Genomic DNA, 6,655 nt, shown 5'->3' on the forward strand with positions numbered 1-6,655 from the left:
TAGTTAAAGCAATGGTATTCCCCGTAGTAACCTATGGCTGCGAGAGCTGGACCATAAGGAAGGCTGAGCGAAGGAAGATAGAAGCTTTTGAACTGTGGTGCTGGAGAGGAAAATTCTGAGAGTGCCTTGGACTGCAAGAAGATCAAACCAGTCCATACTCCAGGAAATCAAGCCAGACTGCTCACTTGAGGGAAGGATATTAAAGGCAAAACTGAAGTACTTTGGCCACATAATGAGAAGACAGTATACCCTAGAGAAGATGCTGATGCTAGGGAAAGTGGAAGGCAAAAGGAAGAGGGGCCGACCAAGGGCAGGATGGATGGATGATATTCTGGAGGTGATGGACTCGACCTTGGGGGAGCTGGGGGTGGTGACGGCCGACAGGAAGCTCTGGCGTGGGCTGGTCCATGAAGTCACGAAGAGTCAGAAGTGACTGACCGAATAAACAACAATGATATCCTATGATGTTCCACCTTAAAACTGGATGGCTGTCAGTGGCAGAATGATGGACATAAATCCCACATTTGTCTGTTCACTGGAATAGACACATGGAGTCTTTGCAACTGATGCTATTGTGCAACTGTCGCTACCATTCCACATTGCACATACCCAACTGGCAACCAATGCCGTCCACATAGAATGATAGAGTTGGAAGGGACCTTGAAGGCCCTTTAGTCCAACCCCCTGCCACACAGGTAGAGCATTTTAAAGCATATTTCCTTTTAGCTAATTAAGTGAGAGAATAGATAGGATGGAAACTAATGTTGCGTTCGTGCCAGCATGGCATCACACATAAGAGTGTACATCAATGTTGTACACTCTAGATTCAGAGCAGCCTTCTGACAATCATTTTCTGTGCTACTGTGTGTGTGGGCGGGAGTTTGGGGGGTTGTATGGGGTTTTGTGGGGGGGGAGTCGTGTGTTTTTGTGTGTGTTTGGGGTCTGGGTAATCATGCTAGGGGGGCAAATGTCAGCAGTGGGATGTGGCATACAGCCCCTGACATGCTTGCTCAGGGTGAAAAAGGTTCCCCAGCAGTATAATAACAATAACAATATAAATAACTTACAAGTGTGAGTTAAGTATGGGGTACCTCCACTTATTTTCCAAGCCATTGGAGCCCACCTGTACATTGATCATAATATGTTGAGAATGTCCTATGGTCCTAGGAATGCTGTCTCAGTTGCTAGTCAATTCATCTTACAATACACAAATGAAACCTCACCCAACTGATATTCCTGCCATCTCTTTCAGAGATATCTTTGTGGTTTGTAGTATAGTTTATTTGACAACTGGTGGATGGCATTACAGCATAAAAGATTTTAGAACCACAGATTGCTCACTGCCTCTACAAGGTGATACAGAAAGAACTGATTTGTTATTTCATGAGATTCATGGCTACTTTAAACTGTGTCCTAATAATATTTGGATTTCTAGAAGGCAAACATTAAAAACAAAACATTTTTATGTTGAAAAAGACGTGTATGCAATTGTTCTCCAAGGTTATAGTAACTGGAACAAAAAGAAGCATAAACTCACAATGTCTGCAGGGAGCCAGAAGAACAGCAGGGCAATGCATACACTGTTATTAGTATGATATTCATAGTATTTTCCTCATCTTTCAATTTCCACTCTGTGTCCTTGTCCTACCTAGAAAGAAAGACTAGCTCTCTTGCTGTACAATTTCTTAACTGGGAAACGTGCAATTATACTTTGACACACATCCATGGTCCTATTAATTGTTTTCCCCCTAATTTGATGATTTTCAATAACACCTGAAACTAATGTGTAATAAGTATACACATTTGCTAGAGCAGATAAGAAAGGCTGGGCCATCAGTACTTCAAACAAAGATAGAAACATCTGTATGCTGCTCTTTTATCATTCAAAATGTATAATCTGTAAACCAAAAAAGATAAGTTTACTACTGAGACTGATTGACTTCATCTTAAAGACAAGGCTAGATCTCTAGCTAGCAAAACTTACCTTACTTAATATTAAGGGAGGAGATGCAAAAAAGTACAATGGATGATGTTCTCTCTCAAGATTTAAATCCATCTTCTATTCACTAGTTGATGCATATTTTTTTTACATACATTCAAAGTTTAAGGAAGAAACTTTTAGGCCAAATGTTTCTCTAATTTATCACAGATGAATTTTATGATATGAAGATACTTTGAATCTGGCAATACAATATGCCCTTCCTCTCCCACTTATTATGCTTGCAGGATATCAATAAATACTTCTCAATGTATAACTTCCAACAAAGAACATGGTTCTGTTATCAACTTCTAATAAAATGTTAATTCTAACTGTGTATGTCCTTGCTGATTATAATGCCAATTAAGCTATTCAAATATGGCTTGTGTGCATGTGACTGCACATGTAAGAAATTAAAACACTCATTCAAGTGGACAGGAGTTGACTTTGAAAGCCAAATTACTCCCTTTGGAGCCATTACAATCTATTGTGCAAATACCTATTTATGGACTTTTTAATTGGTGGATTATATCCGCATACACACTGGAGTATATTTTGAACAAAAGATTTATTGACTCTTTAGAATGGAATGGTTCTTCAGGGTAAATGTGTACATAATAGTGAGAAGGGTTTCACAATTCTAATTATTGACTGGATAGATTGCATTAGTTAAGTATTTTTATATGCTCAGAATTAAGGAATGCTCTTGAATTTTGAGGCAAAAAAAGGAACACAGTGGTTCCCATATATATAATTGAAAGGATTATGTTCTTTTACAATCTGTGATATCAACTAAGAATTTAAATGGCTTCAGTCTTTTGGTATGGTGCTGTACTCTCAGCTGCTAGTCTACTGTTACTGTGGGCTTTCCAAAGATTGCACTTCTAACTCACTGACCTAGACGATATCTACTTTACAGCTGCTAAACTGCCGGGATCTTCAGCATTTTTAGACTTACCAGTTCTAACTGATCCTGGTGTTTACACTGCGCAATCTCGAGGGATGTACGAAACTCACTTACCTTTGCTCCATCCCTCCCTGCGGAATCCTCGACGGGGGGGGAGGCAATCCAGTCCTCTCCCCCGGAATCCTTGACTGCCGGCTCCGCTCTGCAGCCAGGCCGCAGAGCAGCCAGCCAGGGCCATCCGCAGCCAGATTTCCAGCTGCGGACAGCCTTGTGCAGATGCAAATGGCGGCCGCTGTAGCGGCCGCCATTTGCGTCCAGCCAGACATTTTCCTAGGGATGTCAGAGAAATCCGCTGTGGATTCAAATGAGGCCAGATTCTTTGGAATCCGGCCTCAGGAATCTGCAGAGGATCAGGACCACTTACCTCCACTCCAGGAGGACTGGAGGCATAACGGCACTTGGCTACTTCTTGCCAGCCAGAGCCATTCGCCTCCTCCCTGTCCCTGCCGATCACCATGTCTTTTCTTTAAAAAAAAATGGCGATCAGCAGGATGTGCCCATAGACTTATACACAAAATAGAGCTGTGAATCTTGCGTATAAGCCTATGGACACATAGACTTAGAGTCAAGATTCATGACTCTATCTGTGTCTAAGTCTATGGGCACATCTTGCCGATTGCCTTTTATTATTTTTTTTAAAAGAAAAGACATGGAGATCAGCAGGGACAGGGAGGAGGCGAATGGCTCTGGATGGCAAGAAATAGCCGAGTGCCGTTATGCCTCCAGTCCTCCTGGAGTGGAGGTAAGTGGTCCTGATCCGCTGCAGATTCCTGAGGCCGGATTCCAAAGAATCTGGCCTCATTTGAATCCACAGCGGATTTCTCTGACATCCCTAGGAAAATGTCCTAATGCTTAGAACCATCAGACAATGGAACCAACTGCCTGGGGAGGTGGTGATATATCCATTGCTTGAGGTGTTCAAGCAAACACTGGACAACCATCTCACAGGGGTGCTTTAAAGTAGATTCTTGAAATGCTCAGGGGGTGGGACTCAATGGCCTAAATGGCCCCCTCCAACCCTATGATTGAATGAATGGTGAAGGGTGGCCGGAAGAGAAGACAAATCTTAACTATGAGCTTCACAACTGCCGTAATACACATGGTCATCCGAACACACACACCTCTGTAAGACTATTAAGACTAGGGTCTAAAATTACCTAGCTGCACCTTTGATAGGTACACAGTTATCCTTCAGATTCCACACTTCTCCAAATTTTGTGATGTACTTCTCAGCTCAAAATTTGCTTTACAATGTGTATAATATCATGGATAACTGTGTAGCTGTATTTAGGTATTAAAATGAGGAGAAATATCTATGTGCTGGTTAGGGAGTCTGCCACTAGTGGCTGAAGGTGTTACCTGAGGTTTCAACCATATGGATACACTTAAATTCATTAAAATTATTTAAGGGCGCAATCCTATGCAGGTAGGCAGCCGCCACCTCCGAACTCAGAGGGGACCACCTATCCAATGCAGGGCAGGAGAAGCACGGAGGGGATCGTTCCCTCTGCTCTTCTCCTGCCCCGCATTTTCAGCTAGACAGCCGATTACGGCTGTCTATCTGTGGGAGGGCTGAGTAGGAGATGAGGCTGCCATATAACACATTGGATGCATCATACAGGCATTTCTGCCCACCCTGCCCTGGAATGCCCCCACCCCTGGAATGCCCCATTTTGGCCGCTCCACACTTCTCTTGCGAGCATAGGGCACAGGGCTTTTCCATGCTGCCAGCAAGGCAGTGCGGAAGTGGGGGAAGGTCGGTTCTCCAGCACAGGCTCCATGGTCAGTTCCTGGAAAACCAGATATCCTATGGCCATCTAACCACTGACTAGTGGCCATAGGATTGCACCCTAAAGCATTTAAAAAACAAAATAAGGGTCCCTTAGTAGTAGGCATGCAAAGTTTCAGGTGTCTAGGGTCCTCTAGGGTCCCCTTAGTAGGCATACAAAGTTTCAGGTGTCTAGATTTCACAGTCTTAGCACTATGGTGCTAATGGATGGACAGACAGACATCCTCTTTTATTATTATAAATAGTTCTTGCAAGTCTCACAGTTCCATAGGTACAGAAAACACATATTTCTTCCTATAATAATTTCAAACAGGGTACTTTAATATATTAAGTTTTTTAAAGTACCCTTTTAGTTTCTAAAATGTTAGGGCACATTGTTGTCATACTTTCATGCTTATTAAAACAACTGCAACAGTTTTAAAATCTCAAAATACAGTAAATTGGGGATTATTCTTTAGTCAGTCCTGCCCATGTAAGAAAATTTTACATGGAGCTGGTGGATTTTCAGTTCATAGTAACAACAACTAACACAGCTATCAAAAAAGAGAACAAAAGAACACACAGATTTCCATAAAATGTGCATATTTTAATTTATACGTATAGATGCAAAGTTGGAAATAAGTAGTATGACTTTAAAAATAATACAATACTTCTCATCACAGTAGGGAAGACTATGACCAGGTGACCTGTGTACCTGTTCCATCTGCTGTCAAGCTGCTAACTGAAGATGAGCAACTTTAAAGCCCCTGCTTTCCCCCTTTTATGGTTCTTTATCTTTAAACTGTAGTCGGGCTGAACAGTACTTCAAACAGAGGATGTCTCCAAATAGAGTACTCTTCTCTGTAAAGTAGGACACGTGTACACCCTAACAACAACCCATATTGAGCATTTTAACCCCAGGTTCTGACAGTGTGCTGGTATGGTGGTGGTTGCATTGCATTCTTTCCCAATCACTGACCATCCAGCTAGTGAATTTAGGGCACAATCCTATGGGGATAGGTGGTTGCCTCCGAACTTGGAGGTGACCACCTATCCAATGCAGGGCAGGAGCAGTGCAGAGGGGATCGTCCCTCTGCGCTTCAGCTGCCCTGCACTCATGGCTAGACAGCCGATTTCAGCTGTCTAGCTGCGGGAAGTCAGAGCAGAGGGTAGGGCAGATGCCGGACAACGCATAGGAAGCATCGGAAAGGCACTTCTGCCCTCCCTGCCCACCCCGCCCCCAGGAACATCCCATTTTCATTGCTCTGTTTTCCTCTTATGAGCACGGAATGCAGGGCTGATCTGCACTGCCTTGTAGGCAGCGCAGGAGGGGGTGGTGGTCAGTTCTCAGGGAACTGACCTTGGAGTGCAAGCTTCAAGGTCGGTTCCCGGGCGGGAACCAAACTATCCTATGGCTGTCTAGCCGCTGACTAGCGGCCATAGGATTGCACCCTTAGATGCTTAATCTGTATCTAGCAATGACATCTTTTTCATTTTTATTCTAGAATAGGCACAGGAGCCTGATCTGGATCAAGACCCTAGCATGGAGGGTAGAAGGGCTTTTAAGAAGCAAAGCAGGGTCCTGTACCTACTCTAGAGCAGGGATGGAGTCACTTACCTGATCCCGAAGCTTGCTTCGCGGTGGGGGGGGGAGGCGCTCCATCCCTCCCCCGAAATTCTGGCGGGGGGAGGTGCCCCGTCCCTCCCCGCCAAAATTCTGGCCGGGAGGGAGGCGCCCCGTCCCTCTGGCCGCGAATCCTCTAGTCCTGCTGGGATGCAAATGGCGGTGGCCGTAGCCGCTGCCGTTTGCATCCCTGCAGTCAGCCGTGATAGGCTACGTAAATGTTTACGTAGCCTATCACGGCTGACTTGGGGGGAAAAAAAGTGCATACGCAAAGGGCGGCGCCCATGGGCACCGCCATTTGCGTTCCTTATTTTGGCA

This window comes from Heloderma suspectum, chromosome 3 (genome assembly GCF_057233095.1).
Source record: "Heloderma suspectum isolate Gila_16-S chromosome 3, 16-S_ref, whole genome shotgun sequence".
Classification (NCBI taxonomy): domain Eukaryota; kingdom Metazoa; phylum Chordata; class Lepidosauria; order Squamata; family Helodermatidae; genus Heloderma; species Heloderma suspectum.